At 43.8% G+C, this 15,644-nt stretch overlaps 1 protein-coding gene across 3 annotated transcripts in view; it reads right to left on the reverse strand.

Moving 5' to 3' along the window:
* nkain1 (sodium/potassium transporting ATPase interacting 1) overlaps positions 1 to 15,644 on the reverse strand; it is an 883,832-nt gene that overhangs the window by 262,604 nt on the left and 605,584 nt on the right. The window lies entirely within an intron of this gene.

A 15,644-nucleotide genomic window follows, 5' to 3' on the forward strand; every position in this document is an offset into this window, starting at 1 on the left:
TCCAAGTTTCCTGCCACCTTGGTCAATGTCTCCCATCCACTACATAATGTACTGGGTGGGCACAGGAGTACATTCAGCCAGAGACTCATTCCACCGAGATGCAACACAGAGCGTCATAGGAAGTCATTCCTGCCTGTGGCCATCAAACTTTACAACTCCTCCCTTGGAGGGTCAGACACCCTGCGCCAATAGGCTGGTCCTGGACTTATTTCATAATTTACTGGCATAATCTACATATTACTATTTAACTATTTATGGTTCTATTACTATTTATTATTTATGGTGCAACTGTAACGAAAAACAATTTTCCCCGGGGTCGATAAAGTATGACTATGACTATATGACTAATATTTAATTTATGCACTTTACTTTGTTTATCTATGCATAATTACTCTGTAAATTTAATTCTTACTTCCTTAAGTTATTGTGTGTTATATGTGTGTTACAGTGCTTTACATCCTGGTCTAGAGAAAAGCCTCATTTGCCGATGTACGTATATATAGTTAAATGACAATAAACTTGACTTGACTTTGTTTCCAGTCCTGTAGAAAGGTCTCTGCCCGAAATATCGACTTTTTATTCCACTCCATAGATGCTGCCTGACCTGCTGAGCTCCTCTAGCACAAACAAGAGAAAATCTGCAGACGTTGGAAATCCAAGCACACACAATGCTGGAGGAACTCAGCAGGCCAGGCAACATCTGTGGAAGAGAGTAAAACAGTCGACGTTTCGGGCCAAGACCCTTCCTCAGTTCCTCCAGCAGTTTCTGTGCGTTGCTTTGAAGTTAAAAGGACAGCTTTGCAAGCAAACAACAGTGGCTGGGTTGTTTGCCACAGACGCTAGACAGGGCAGTAAGCTACTCTTCAATGAGTAGGTTGATTCAGTATAACCTTTGTATCATGAGGGTAACCGTAGATACCTATATTGGATAGGGCTTAAAATCTCCTTTTGAGTTTAGGGATTTGCGGACAGCGTACCCAGTAGCATCACACCGTGAGTAGCACTCTATCATGCGATTTGTATCTATTAGTGATAATTATGTTCAGGGAGTGTGTATCATTAGAGAGTTTCTTTTATTGTATCTATCTATATAGAAGCAGGGCTGGAGAGAGGGCAAGCTCTAAGGAATGTGTGAACAAAAGCTTGCAAATAATTAGTGCCTTAGCTTTGCTAAACCGATCTTTTACCACTGCGCAATCTGAGTTTAACAGTATTTAACACTTGCTGGCAGCAATTAAGAGCATTTGCAGATGAGTGAAGGAAAGATTTTAAGGTAATCAGCCAGAAGGTACAGGGAAGATATGGGATAAAAAAAACTTTTTTACACTGAGTGTGGTGTTGGCGTGGAACTCACAGACTGGAGGTTGAAAGCAGAGTTAATCGGAGGGGGGAGGTTCAAAAAGGGACTGGATATGTGATTTTGTGAAATTAATTCACAGTTTTATGGGCAAAGAGTGGGAGAGTTAAACTGCTGAGAGACAAGGATCTGCCGCAGACGTTGTGAATTTTTTCACACTTCTGCAGATGTGCTACTGAAAGAATTCTGATGGGTTGCCTCTCAGCCTGGTTTGCCAACAGCTCGTCTCTCGACTGGCAGAATCTGTGGACGGTGGTAGACACTTCCCACTCCATCACAGGCTCGTCACTTCCTTCTGTGCAGTCCATCGCTACACGGTATATTGCTTCAAGAAGGCTTATAGCACTGGCAAGGATACTTGCCAACTTGGGCCATTCCCCCCTTTGCACTGTGGACAGCAAAGTGATAAAGGAAGGGTAGGAGGCTTAGAAAGGTGGGAGGTAGAATATTTGATATGGATTCTGGAACACATTCCTTAAGGAGTGGCAGAGATAGACTTGGAATTGGATATGATTATTATTGTCACATGTACTGAGAAAGACATTGGGCATGTGGCCAAGTGGTTAAGGCATTGGACTAGTGACCTGAAGGTCATGAGTTCGAGCCCCAGCCGAGGGAACGTGTTGTGTCCTTGAGCAAGGTACTTAATCACACATTGCTCTGCGACGACACTGGTGCCAAACTGTATGGGTCCTAATGCCCTTCCCTTGGACAACATTGGTGTTGTGGAGAGGAGAGACTTGCAGCATGGGCAACTGCTGGTCTTCCATACAACCTTGCCCAGGCCTGCGCCCTGGAGAGTGAAGACTTTCCAGGCGCAGATCCATGGTCTCGCAAGACTAATGGATGCCTTTACTTTACTTTACTGAGAAAGACACACACAGATCACAGCACTCTGAGGAAGAACAAGGTATAAACAATAACAATGCAGAATAAAGTCTAACAGCTACAAAGAAAGTGCAGTGCAGGTAAACAATAAGGTGCAAGAATATAACATGGTAGATCGTGAGGCCAAGAGCCCATCTGATCGTACTAGAGAACCATTTGATAGATATATACTGTGGACCTAAAATGTGATCAGATCTTCACACAAGTCCTAAAATTCCTCCAAGTTGATGTGCAGGACTGATTAACAGTTATCAGAAATGTTTGGTTGAAGTTATTGCTGTATGGGAGGGGGGTGGAGGGTCACACCAATTGTTGAAAGCAAAGTTTCACATACATTCTCCAACAGATACATGTAATATTGGATCATTTTTCTCAATAAATAAATAAATGAACAAGCATAATTTTTTGTGCTATTTATTTCATTGGGTTCTCTTTATTTAGTTTTAGGACTCACGTGAAGATCTGATCACATTTTACGTTGTTTTTATGCAGAAATACAGAAAATTCCATGATGTTCACTATCTTTCTAGCACCATTGTATGGATGGCAGGATGGAGATATGTCTCTACCAAAGGAGGTGTAAGGCTTCCTCTGTTAGCCTGCAGGTCACATTTGGGCAAGGTGTAGCACCTGCTTCACCCTCGATTATGGCTACACGAAGCCAGGGGAGCACCTGCTTAGCCTCCCGATCAGGGTCACGCGAACAAACCTGGTCATGGAAAGACCATGATCACTCACATCATATGACATGGCACGCAATGATGATTGTAAATATATAGTTTGATTAAGCAGTCTTCATTGTTTACAAAATGCACTGCGGCTTATGTGTAAAAGTACGGAAATGGCACATGTCATTACAGCACCACGTCAAATGCGTACATCACTTCAAGTAAAAGCGAAACTAAAATACAATATTCCCAGATCCATGTTTTTGCTTTTATATATGGAACAAATTGAGCAGTACATTGAAGCAAATGAAATAGCCAATGAGAAGCAAGGACCAATTTTGCCATGTGCATTGGATTTAAAGGTATGCAGTTTGCTTAGAAGTTTGACAGCTCCAACCAAACCAGCCGAAATGAGCTTTGCTGATATCATGAAAGTAACGCAGGAACACTTAGAACCAAAACTACTGTTTCATTTGTTGAAGCAAAAGGAAGGGGTGTCCATTTCAGCTTATGTGGTTGGATTGAAGAGATTGAGCATTGGTCTGCTTAGTGAAGAGCTTAATGACATATTGGGAGATTGTTTAGTCTGTGGAATCTTATGAAAAAGGTCATTCAAAAATGGCTCCTAACAAAGGCACAACTTACATTTAAAAGAACTGTTGAAGTAGCTGTATCAATGGAAACAGCAGACAGAGAAGCAGCTGAATTGTAGTCAGGAATGAAAGTGACCATGAACAAAATTGCAATGTCTAAACAGAAACCGGCCTGGCCAAATAAGTTGTGTTACTGTTGTGCTAGGGGCTCACATATACCAGATCAATGCAGGTTTAAAGGTGAAACTTGCAGAAAATGCAACAAAGCGGGACATATACAAAGAGCATATTGGGCAGACAAAAATAAATGGATTGAACAAGGAAGATAGAGAGCCAAGTTGCAGCTTTAAAAAGAGCACTAATCTGCATGTTGTTGATGAAAAATCTGATAATGATGGGAGTGACACAAGACTAGGTAGCCTTGAGACTTACAATGTGAAAACTAACAATAGACGAGCAATATGGCTTACACCAGAAGTGAGCGACAGATTAATTAAAACAGAAATGGACACTGGTTTGGCTGTTTCAGTCATTCCACAAAGTGAGTTTGAACAGCATTTCAAAGATACTAAACTGAAGCCTGCAGAACTTATACTAAAGAAAAGAGTACTCCTGTAGGAATGACGTTCGTAACAGTGAAATACATCAACCTACAAACAAACATTGGGCTTGTATGTGGTGAAAACAGAAGGGACAGCGTTGTGGGGATGTGATTGTCGGAGACAACTGCAACTTGATTGGAGTTCCATCCACCGCTTGTATGCAACATCCCCTGCAATAGAGTCAACTGAAAGCAAATTAAGAAAGGTACTGGATGATACCACAGCAATGTTCAAGACCAAAGTCAGCATGATTTTCTAAAGGGGAAATCTTTCCTGACAAATCTTTGGAATTCTTTGAGGAAGTAACAGGCAGGATTAATAAAAAGGAGAGTCAGTGGATGTCGTTTATTTGTATTTTCAGAAGCCCTTTCATAAGATGCTGCATGAGAGGCAGCTTAACAAGATAAGAGCCAATGGTATTACAGGTAAGTTACTAGCATGGACGGAAGATTGGCTAGGTAGGAGGCAGAATGGGAATAAAGGGGGCCTTTTCTGATGGCTAATGGTTTTTTTGCAGACGTCGATGTTGGCAACAAAGTGGCAAATTGAATATAATGTAGGGATGTGGATAGCAGAAGGAATAAAGGTATAGACTATTTTGTAAATTGGGAAGAAACTCAAAAATCAGAGGTGCGGAGGGACTTGGGAATCCCCGTGCAGGATTCCCTAACGATTCGCTTGCAGGCTGAGTCTGCAGTGAGTAAGGAAAATGCAATGTTAGTATTCATTTCAAGAGGACTAGAATATAAAAGCAAGGATGTAATGTTGAGACTTTATAAGGCACTGGTCAGACCACACTTGGGGTATTATGAGGCGTTTTGGGCCCTTCATTTCAGAAAGGATATGCTGACATTGGAGTGGAGTCCAGAGGAAGTTCACAACAAGGATCTCAGCAATGAAAGGGTTAACCTACGAGGAGCACTTGATGGCTCTGGGTCTGTACGCACTGCAGTTTAGAAGAGTAAAGAAGGAATCTCACTGAAACCTACAGAATACTGAAAGGTCTGGATAGAGTGGATGTGAAGAGGTTGCTTACTATAGTCGGGGAGTCTAGGACCAGAGGGCACAGCCTCAGAATAGAAGGACATCCATTTACAACAGAAATGAGGAAAAACTTTTTCAGCTAGAGGATGGTAAAACTGTACAACTCATTGCCACAGATAGCTATGCAGGCCAAGTCATAATTAAGGCAGAGATTAATAGGTTTTGATTAATCAGGATGTCAGTGGTTACAGAGACAATGGGGCTGAGAGGGATAGTAAATTGAATGGTGAAACAGATTCAATGGGCTGAATGGCTTAATTCTGCTCCTAGGTCTTAAGGTCTTATGGTGGGCCACAAACTTCTGCAGGCAATAAGGAACACTGACAAATGAGCAATAGTTGATTCAACTTGCTCCTGTAACGTAGTACATTGTTCCAAGGCATCAGACATCAAAGCAATTAGGAAGCTTGCTGCAGGATTGACTGGTTTTCAAAGAGGGAGCTTTTTAAAACGAGATGGATAGATAGAGAGAGAGAGAGAGAGGGTGAGAGCGCTAGAGAGAGAAAGGTAGAGAGATAGACAGAGAGAGATAGAGAGATATATATTAAGAGAAAGAGTGAGAGAGAGAGAGAGAGTGAGATAGAGAGATATATAGAGAGATAGAGAGAGAGACAGGCAGAGATAGAGAGGGAGATAGAGAGAGAGATAAAGAGAGAAATGGAGAGATGGGGAGATAGAGAGAGATGGAGTGAGAGATAAAGAGAGAGATAGACAGATAGAGAGAGAGACAGGCAGAGATAGAGAGGGAGATAGAGAGAGAGATAAAGAGAGAGATGGAGAGATGGGGAGATAGAGAGAGATGGAGTGAGAGATAAAGAGAGAGATAGACAGATAGAGAGATAGATTTATTTAGAAAGCAAAATTCAGAGCTCATAACCTTGAACGATGAAGGCATGGAGAATTACTGAGCTCTGAGGGCAGGTGTATAGGGTTGAATGGGATCCGGGATCAGCCATGATGAAATAGTGAAGCAGATAGCAGATTCAATGGGCTGAATAGCCTAACTCTGCTCCTATGTCTTACAGTCTTTTGGTCTAACCCAAGGATCGTAGGACTGGAAGAGGTTACAGAGATGGAGAGATAGCTGTATAATTAAGACAAGTGAATCCATCAAATTTTACCTTCTACGTTCTCGAGCTTTTACTTAGTGCTCTTCTAAAGGCTTTCATTGCCCCAGAAATTTTGATATTACAAGGTATGAGATGGAGGAAATATAACAATAAAGAATAGAAACAAAAAGCTACAGAATTAGGCTTTGACACTGGCAGAGGGGGTTTATTGTGTAAGGAATTGTGCATACTTTGTAAGGCATTGCTCAATACACTATCATTGCTGGTGTTGAGGTTACACAACCCTGTTTAACTACCTACCAGATGTAACATCAAGTTCACCTTCACTGCTTATGGTGACATTTTGATTTAAATCCATGTTACGATAGATATACACTCTCCTTATAAAATATTCTTCCAGGAAATTTGTAAGTCTCTCATTAACGTCTGCATAATAAACTCAAGAAAAAAAATGTCCGTATTCATCTCTGTTACATTGGCTCATTAATCAAGTGCAAAAAGATATTGATGTGACAATGGAGACACAATAGATTGCAAACGTTGGAATCTGGAGCAACAAATAATCTGCTCAACAGGTCAGCGAGATGTGACAATGGTTCTGTATACACGGATTTAAGTACTTTCTTGATAATTAATAATAAAAAGGAAGTATGTATTTAAATAAGAATTGTAAATGTATCAAAATTTTGTCTTTAAACCTGAAAATCTACCTATTGATTAGAGAAATACTTGCACCATTTAGTTGGACGTCCAATCCTTAACCATTACTGATTACGATTAGACCCACATTTGACAAGATTGATAGCTATTATCTGGAAGAATAATCGGAATTGGAATTTTTGCTTTAATAATTTATTCACATAGAGGTTGTATTTAATTTTATTCAGTATCAGGGTTTGAGATAATGGTTCATAGAATAAGGTTATTTATCTCTTGCCATGATCATTTGATGGAATTTGCTTATTAGTGTATGATTACACATTGTAGATCAAACTTAACTCATTGTAGTTCAAACTCAGACGTAAGACACTGGAATTCAGAAGAATGAGGGGTGACCTCATTGACCTTTCAAACGTGGAAAGGCCTCGATAGGGTGGATGTGGAGACGGTGGAGCCTAAGATCAGAGGACACACCTCAGTATGGAGGGAACGTCCTTTCCGAATGGAGATGAGAAGGAATTTCTTCAGCCAGAAAGTGGCGGATCTGTGGAATTCGTTGCCACAGGCGGCTGTGGAGGCCAAGTCACTGGGTATATTTAAGGTGGAGGTTGATAGATTCTTGATTGATTGGGGCATGAAGGGATACGGGGAGAAGGCAGGAGATTGGGACCGAGAGTGAAAGTGGATCAGCCATGATGAAATGACAGAGCTGACTCGATGGGTCAAATGGCCTAATTCTGCTCCTCTATCTTATGGTCTTATTTGGTCTATTCAATGGTTCTGAATTATTTTGTGAAACTCAGTAGTAGCCAGAAAATAAATTACAGTAGTAGCCAGAAAATAAATCACAATTAAAATTAGAATCAAGCATCGTTATACCTACAATTTCTTCAATATTTTTATCATTAAAGATATGAATGATGAATCCATCATCAGATTTCTGATCTGTCTGTGAACCCACAAACATCACCTCACTGTCTGGCTCTCTTTTAGCACTTCTTATTTACTTTTCTATTTCTTGTTCTAATTTGCCGTTCGTTCATTCGTTCGTTCGTTATGTGCCATAGCACATGACATCATCATTATGTGCCGTGTCATGTGACATCATCGTTATGTGCCGTGTTGTATGACATAGGCAATCATGGTCTTTCCGTGGCCATGATTGTTCTTGGCAAATTTTTCTACAGAAGTGGTTTTGCCATTGCCTTCTTCTGGGCAGTGTCTTTACAAGACAGGTGACCCCAGCCATTATCAATACTTTTCAGAGACTGTCTACCTGGCATCAGTGGTCGCATAACCAGGAGCAGCTACTTATACGACCACTCACCACCAGATCCCATGGCTTCATGTGACCCTCATTGGGGGACAAAGCAGGTGATACACCTTGCCCAAGGGTGACCTACAGCTAGCGAAGAGAAGCAGCATTTTACACCTCCTTTGTTAGAGGCATATCTCCACCCCACCACCCTAACTTACTGTACAATATCCTTTTTTTTTAGATGTATTACACTGTACTGTTGCCACGAAACCACACATTTCATGACACAAGAGATTCTGCAGAATAAGAATACGGGGCAAGGGAAAGGAAGACAAGCTGGAAGGTGACAGGTGAAACCCGATGGGTGGGAGAGGGCGTATGAAGTAAGAAGATGGGAGGCAATAGGTGGAAAAAGTAAAGGGCTGGAGAAGAAAGAATAAGATTGGACCATGGAAGAAAAGGGAGGAGGAGGGGCACCAAGGGAAGGTGATTGGTAGGTGAAGAGAAAAGGTAAGAGGCCTGAGGGGGGAATTGAAGAGTGAAGGAAGAGGGGAATATACTGGGAAGTTGGAGAAATTGTGGTGGAAGCTACATAGACAGAATATGAGGTGTTGCTCCTTCAACCTGAGTGTGGCCTCATCGTGGCAGACGAGGAGGCCATGGACTGACATGTCAGAATGTGAATGAGGATAGGAATTAAAATGGATGGCGACTGGGAAATCCTGCTCTTGGTGGATGGAGCGAAGGTGCTCGACCCAGCCGTCTTCCAATCCACGTCGGGTCTCACCGAGGTAGAGAAGGCTGCATTGGGAGCACCCAATACAGGAGATGACCCGAACGAATTTGAAGGTGAAGTGTTGCCTTACCTGGAAAGGATTGTTTGGTGTCCTGAATGGAGGTGAGGGAGGAGGTGAATGGGCAGGTGTAGTACTTCAGTCACTTGTAGGGATGAGTGCCAGGAGGGAGATTAGTGGGGAGGGATCAATGGACAAGGGTATCATTTAGGGAGAAATCCCTGATGAAGATGGAGAGTATGGGTGGGGGGGGGGGTTAAAGATGTGTTTGGTGATAAAATCCCGTTGAAGATGATAGAGTTGTGGAGAATGATGTGTTGGAGGTAAAGGCTCATGGTGAGGACAAGAGGAACTCTATCCCTTATTAATTAGCAGGAAAATGGGGTGAGCATGGATGCCTAGGAAATGGGGAAGATGCAGGTGAGGGAAGCATCAGTGGTGGAGAAAGGGAGATATCTTTCTTTGAAGGAGGGCATCTCTGATGTTCTGGAAAGGAAACCCTCATCCATGAAACAGATGGGGCAGAGGCAACGGAATCTGAGAAAAGGGAATGGCAGGAGACAGGATGGGAAGAGGTATAGTCAAGGTAGCTGTGGGAATTGGTAGGCTTATAAAAGATGTTGGTAGATAGTTTGTCTCCAGAGAAGGAGACAGAGAGATTGAGAACGTCATCGTCCGGTCCCTGAAGACTGCATTCTGGTTCACGGCCTGGTCCGTCGGTCCGTATTCCAGGTTTTCCGGTTTTCCATTGTTCTGTTGGGTGCTCTAATTAAGGCACATGATTCTCGTTTAGGCAGACACATAAATACCTCCGGAGACCAGAGCTTTGCTGCTGGATTTTTCCTGTCCAATCCCCCTGTCTGAATCTCTTCTCTGCCCCTTCCTCCTGAAACCTTGCCTTGCCTGTAAGCTTCACCTGCAACTTTTGCCTGCACTGCTGTCAAGTTCAACAACTGGAGCAAGATAAGGAACTGTCTATTGTTGTTTTGAACCGTCTCTGTGTCCACGCCTTTGCAAGGTAGGTCCGGCTGTTTGCCGCTACCTAGTGTTGGGAACCATTTCTGTGTCAACAGACAATAGACAATAGGGGCAGGAGTAAGCCATTCGGCCCTTTGAGCCAGCACTACCATTCACTGTGATCGTGGCTGATCATCCACAATCAGTATCCAGTTCCTGCCTTATCCCCATAACCTTTGATTCTGCTATCTTTAAGTACTCTATCCATCTCTTTCTTGAAAGCATCCAGAGACTTGGCCTCCACAGCCTTCTGGGGCAGAGCATTCCATACATCCACCACTCTGTAGGTGAAAAAGTTTTTCCTCAACTCTGTTCTAAATGGCCTACCCCTTATTCTTAAACTGTGGCTTCTGGTTCTGGATTCACCCATCAGCGGGAACATGCTTCCTGCCTCCAGCATGTCCAATCCCTCAATAATCTTATATGTTTCAATAAGATCCCCTCTCAGCCTTCTAAATTCCAGAGTATACAAGCCCAGTTGCTCCAATCTTTTGACATATGACAGTCCCGCCATCCTGAGAATTAACCTTGCGAACCTACGCTGCACTCCCTCAATAGCAAGAATGTCCTTCCTCAAATTTGGAGACCAAAACTGCACACAGTACTCCAAGTGTGGTCTCACCAGGGCCCTGTACAGCTGCAGAGGGACCTCTTTGCTCCTATACTCAGTCCTCTTGTTATGAAGGCCAGCATGCCATTAGCTTTCTCCACAGCCTGGTGTACTTGCATGCTTGCTTTCAGTGACTGATGTACAAGAACACCCAGATCTTGTTGTACTTCCCTTTTTCCTAACTTGACTCCATTTAGATAATAATCAGCCTTCCTATTCTTACCACCAAAGTGGATAACCACACATTTATCCACATTAAACTGCATCTGCCATGCATATGCCCACTCACCCAGCCTGTCCAAGTCACCCTGTGTTCTCATAACATCCTTCTCACATTTCACACTGCCACCCAGCTTTGTGTCATCGGCAAATTTGCTAATGTTACTTTTAATTCCCTCATCTAAATCATTAATATATATTGTAAACAGCTGCGGTACCAGCACTGAACCCTGCGGTACCCCACTGGTCTCCGCCTGCCATTCCGAAAGTGACCCATTAATCGCTAATCTTTGTTTTCTGTCAGCCAGCCAATTTTCAATCCATGTCAGTACTCTGCCCCCAATACCATGTGCCCTAATTTTGCCCGCTAATCTCCTATGTGGGACTTTATCAAAGGCTTTCTGAAAGTCCAGGTACACTACATTCACTGGCTCTCCCTTGCCTTGTGAATGCCTCGTCTATGCCTTCGCTAGGTAGGTCTGGCCATTTGCCGCTAGCTAGTGTTAGGAACCATCTCATCATGTTCAGCATTCTGTGTAGAGCCCCAGTCCCAAGTCCTGTTCCCAAGGAGGGGTCCCGGCTCTGTGTTCTGTGTTCCTGTCTCCCAAGACCAAGGCTCTGTGTTTTGCGTTCCTGTCTCCTAAGACCAAGGCTCTGTGTTCTGTGTTCCTATCTCCCAAGACCAGGGCTCTGTGTTCTGCATTCCTGTCTCCCAAGACCAAGTCAAGGCTTCGTGTTCTCATCACTGTCTATGTGCCTCACCCAGCCTGGTGCTGGGGTTCCTTTGTCCTGTCCAGAAGTCTTTTGTCCTGTCCAAGCCACGTACAAGAGCCTTGTTCTGTCCAAGCCACGTCCAAGAACCTCGTCCTATCCAAGTCAAGGCTTTGTGTTCTCATCCTGTCCATGTGCCTCGTCCTGTGCAGGAGTTCCACGTCCTGTTCTGTAGCCACGTCCTGTCCCTGCAAAGATTCTAGTCCCGAGTTCTAGCCTAGACTTGGGTTCCGGTTCTGAGTCAAGACCCAGGTTCCAAGTCCCCAACCAAGACCCAGGTTCTGGGTCCTTGTCCAGGCTCTGGTTCTGGAGTTCCATGTCACTAGTCCAGGCTCTTTGTTCCTAGTTCCTTGTCCAGGTTGTGTTTCTTGTCCATGTCCTAGCCCAGGCCCTGCATCCTAGCCTCGTCCAGGGCCTGTGTATATGTCCAGCATCCTTTCTTCCCCACTTCTCTTGCTTAACTCTAGTCCTAGTCCTGTTCCTAGTACGTCAGTGTCTGTGTCTTGCATCTGGGTCACCACCAGCGCCCCCATTATGACAGAGAAGGGTAAGGAAGTGTCAGGAATGGACCAAGTGAAATTAAGGGCATTGGGGAAGTTGGAGGCAAAGCTGATGAAATTGAGCTCATCATGGGTGCATGAAGCAGAACCAGTGCAGCATTAATGCAGCACAAGAAAAATTTGTGGAGCATTACCAGGGAAGGATTGCAACATCGACTGTGCCACGTACCCAACGAGAAAGCAGACGGTGGCTGGGGCCCCATGTGGGTGCCCGTGGCTACGACTTGAGCTTGGAGAAGGTGGGAGGAGCTGAGGGAGAAATTGTTGAGGGCGAGGACCAGTTTCCCCAGATGGAGGAGGGAGGTGGTGCAGGGAAACTAGTAGGTCTGATGTCGAGAAAAAAATCGGAGTGTTTTAAGGCCTTCTTGATGGGGGATAGAAGCGTCTAGGGAGTGGATGTCCATGGTGAAAATGAGGCAATCAGGGCAAGGAGTTGAAAGTTGCTGAGAATCGAGAGCGTGAGAGGTGTCGCAGATGTAGGTGGAAAAGACTGAACCAAGGGGGATAGAATGGTGTTGAGGTATGCAGACGTGAGTTCAGTGGGCAGGAACAGGCGGGAACAACGGGCCTTCGCGGATAGTCATGTTTGTGGATCTTGGGTAGGAGGTAGAAACGAGCAGTGTGGGGTAAGAGAACTATGAGGTTGGTGGCAGTGGATGGGAGATCTCTAGAGCTGATGAGGTTGGTGATGGTGTCGGAAACAATGAACTGATGGTCCCAAGTGGGGCTCTTTTCAATGGGTAAGTAAGAGGTGGCGTCCTGAGACTTGCCCCCGGGCCTCAGCAAGGTAGAGATCAGTCAGCCAGACTCATGGCATAAATCTGATTGAAAGTGGACTGAACTTCTATATTAAAGCTACATAATAGCAGCAAATAGCTTTTGATTTAAGGTCATCAGCATCAATAGATTGAATCATACTTCCTCGTAGAAAGTGGTTCCACTGAGAGCTGTTGTCATCAGCAATTCGATGTCCTACACATCCTGAATCCTCTGTGCGCATACTGAAAGCTAACTAGAGATGCCAGATGCCAGATGCCAGATCTTGGTGCTGAGGACCCACACAGGGGTGAAAATACAAGAAAAAAAACTGCAAATGCTGGAAATTTAAAACAAATATGGGAAAACGTTTGAAGTATTCAGCAGGTTAGGCTGCATATCTGGGCATTGAAACACAGTCAACATTTTAGGCTGTTGACCTTTCAACAGAAATGCAAAGGAGACAGGAAATTCCTTGGTGTCCACATTTCCGAGGATCTCACCTGGTCCCTGAACTCCTCCACCCTGGTCAAAAAGGCGCAACAGCGCCTTTATTTCCTGCGGAGCATGAAGAAAGCTCACCTCTGTCCCAGGATACTGACGGACTTTTACTGCTGTACCATTGAGAGCATACTAACCAACTACATCTCAGTGTGGTGCGGCAATTATCCCGTATCAGACCGCAAAGCACTCCAGCGTGCGGCGAAAACTGCCCAGCGGATTATCGGCACCCAATTGCCCACCATTGAGAACATCTACCAAAAACGCTGCCTGGGCAGGGCGAAAAGCATTATCAGGGATGCGTCTCACCCAGCGCTAAGCAGTATTGCACCCATATTGGACTGTCTCAGTACTTTTATATTTGTGTGCTGTAGCACTTTTTTTATTCGCAGCTATTTTGTAAATAACACTATTCTTTGCATTTCTGGTCAGATGCTAATTGAATTTCATTGGCTTTGTATCTGTACTCGGCACAATGACAATAAAGTTGAATCTAATCTAATCTAATCTAAAGAAGCTTGCAGCGCTGCAAGGAGAGGGGTGCCTCTGCTGGCGTCTGCCGAATCTCTGGAAGGGTGGCTTTCGTTTCTAGATGGTGGGAAGGGGAGAGGGGAAAGGACAGGCACCAGAGTGCCGAGGCTGCGATGGACAGTGCGTTAAGAAGGCCGGTGGTTGGAGAGAATGGCAGAGAGGAGCTGGGAGTCATGAAGGGCATGGTCTCTGTGACATGCCGAACGGGGAGGGGAGGGGAACCTGTATCTGGTGGTGGAGTCTCTTTGAAGCTTGCAGACATTGTGGAGAACGAACTGTTGAATGCAGAAGCTGGTGGGGTGGAGTTGAATTGAATTGACTTTAATACTTACATCCTTCACATACACGAGGAGTAAAAATCTTTACGTTATGTCTCTACCTAAATATGCAATTTATAGTAATTTATAATAAACAGCATGTACAACAGGATAGTCAATATAACAGTTGCGTCAACATGAATTAAGCAGTCTGATGGCATTGTGGAAAAAGCAGAACATAGAAACATAGAAATCTACAGCACATTACAGGCCCTTTGGCCCACAATGATCAATGATGTGCCGACCATGTAACCGACTGGAGAAACTGCCTAGAATTTCTCTAGTGCAAAGCCCTCTATTTTTCTAAGCTCCATGAACCTATCTAAAGTCTCTTTAAAGATCTTATTGTATCTGCTTCATGATGCACAATGTTTTGTAAATAGCTCAAATAATCGTACTTCAATATATTTTACATTTAGAAATGAGACAGTAAAATGTGAAAATGTTTGTGGGGGCTGAATACTTTTTCAGGGCACTGTATGTGGCAGCTCTTTGAGGGGTCAAAGCTGCAGTTACGGATACTCACAAGGGCCCAAATTATGCTGACTTTTTGTGGGATATGTGAAACATTCTTTGTTCCACTCCTACCTGGGCCCCACTCCCTCAACTTTATTTTTCCCCTGTGCATTGGTGCTATATTCTACACTCATGCAAAGCTCAACAATTTCATTACTTTAGCCACTAATTTCTACTTTTGACCTCCCTGTCACATGGTCAATCTCAGACTTTCTGTAATGTGCTGTAGATTTCTATGTTTCTATGTTCTATGTCAAATCAAAAGAAAAATGATAATGGAGAAACACAGATCTGGGGAGGGGTACAAGACCATTTCAAAGGCACTGAACATACCTCAGAGCTCAATGCAGTTCATTGTAAAAAATATGAAACCATAGCACCACTGCCTAGGTCAGGCCGCCCCTCTAAACGTAGTTGTCGGAGAAGAATGGCACTTGTAAGAGAGGCTACTGTGACACTAACAGTCACTTTGAGTGAGCTAGAGAAGCCACTGGCTGCAACTGGAGATGAAGTTCATGCTTCTGCAACCTCTGAGGCCTTTCACAAAAAGGATATTCATGGAACAGTGGCAAGGAAGAAGCCCTGGCCAAACAGAAAGCAAATTCTTGCCCGTGAAGACTTCGCAAAGTGTCACTTAGAAGATACCTTAAGGTGTGGTCAACTGAGACTAAAGTGGAGTATTTTGGGTGTAAATCTAATACTGCGTTTCAGCCAGGTAACACTATTCCTACTGTAAAGTATGGAGGAGGTAGCATCGTGCTATTGGGATGCTTTTCAGCTGCAGGATTGATGGGAATATGAATACTACTAAATACAGAGAGATCCAGGAATAAAACCTCTGACAGAAAGCTTAAACTATTGAGGAAGTTCATCTTTCAGCAGGACAACGACCCAAAGAACACTGCCAAAGCA

Source organism: Mobula birostris, chromosome 29, assembly GCF_030028105.1.
Source record: "Mobula birostris isolate sMobBir1 chromosome 29, sMobBir1.hap1, whole genome shotgun sequence".
In the NCBI taxonomy this organism is placed as follows: Eukaryota; Metazoa; Chordata; class Chondrichthyes; order Myliobatiformes; family Myliobatidae; genus Mobula; species Mobula birostris.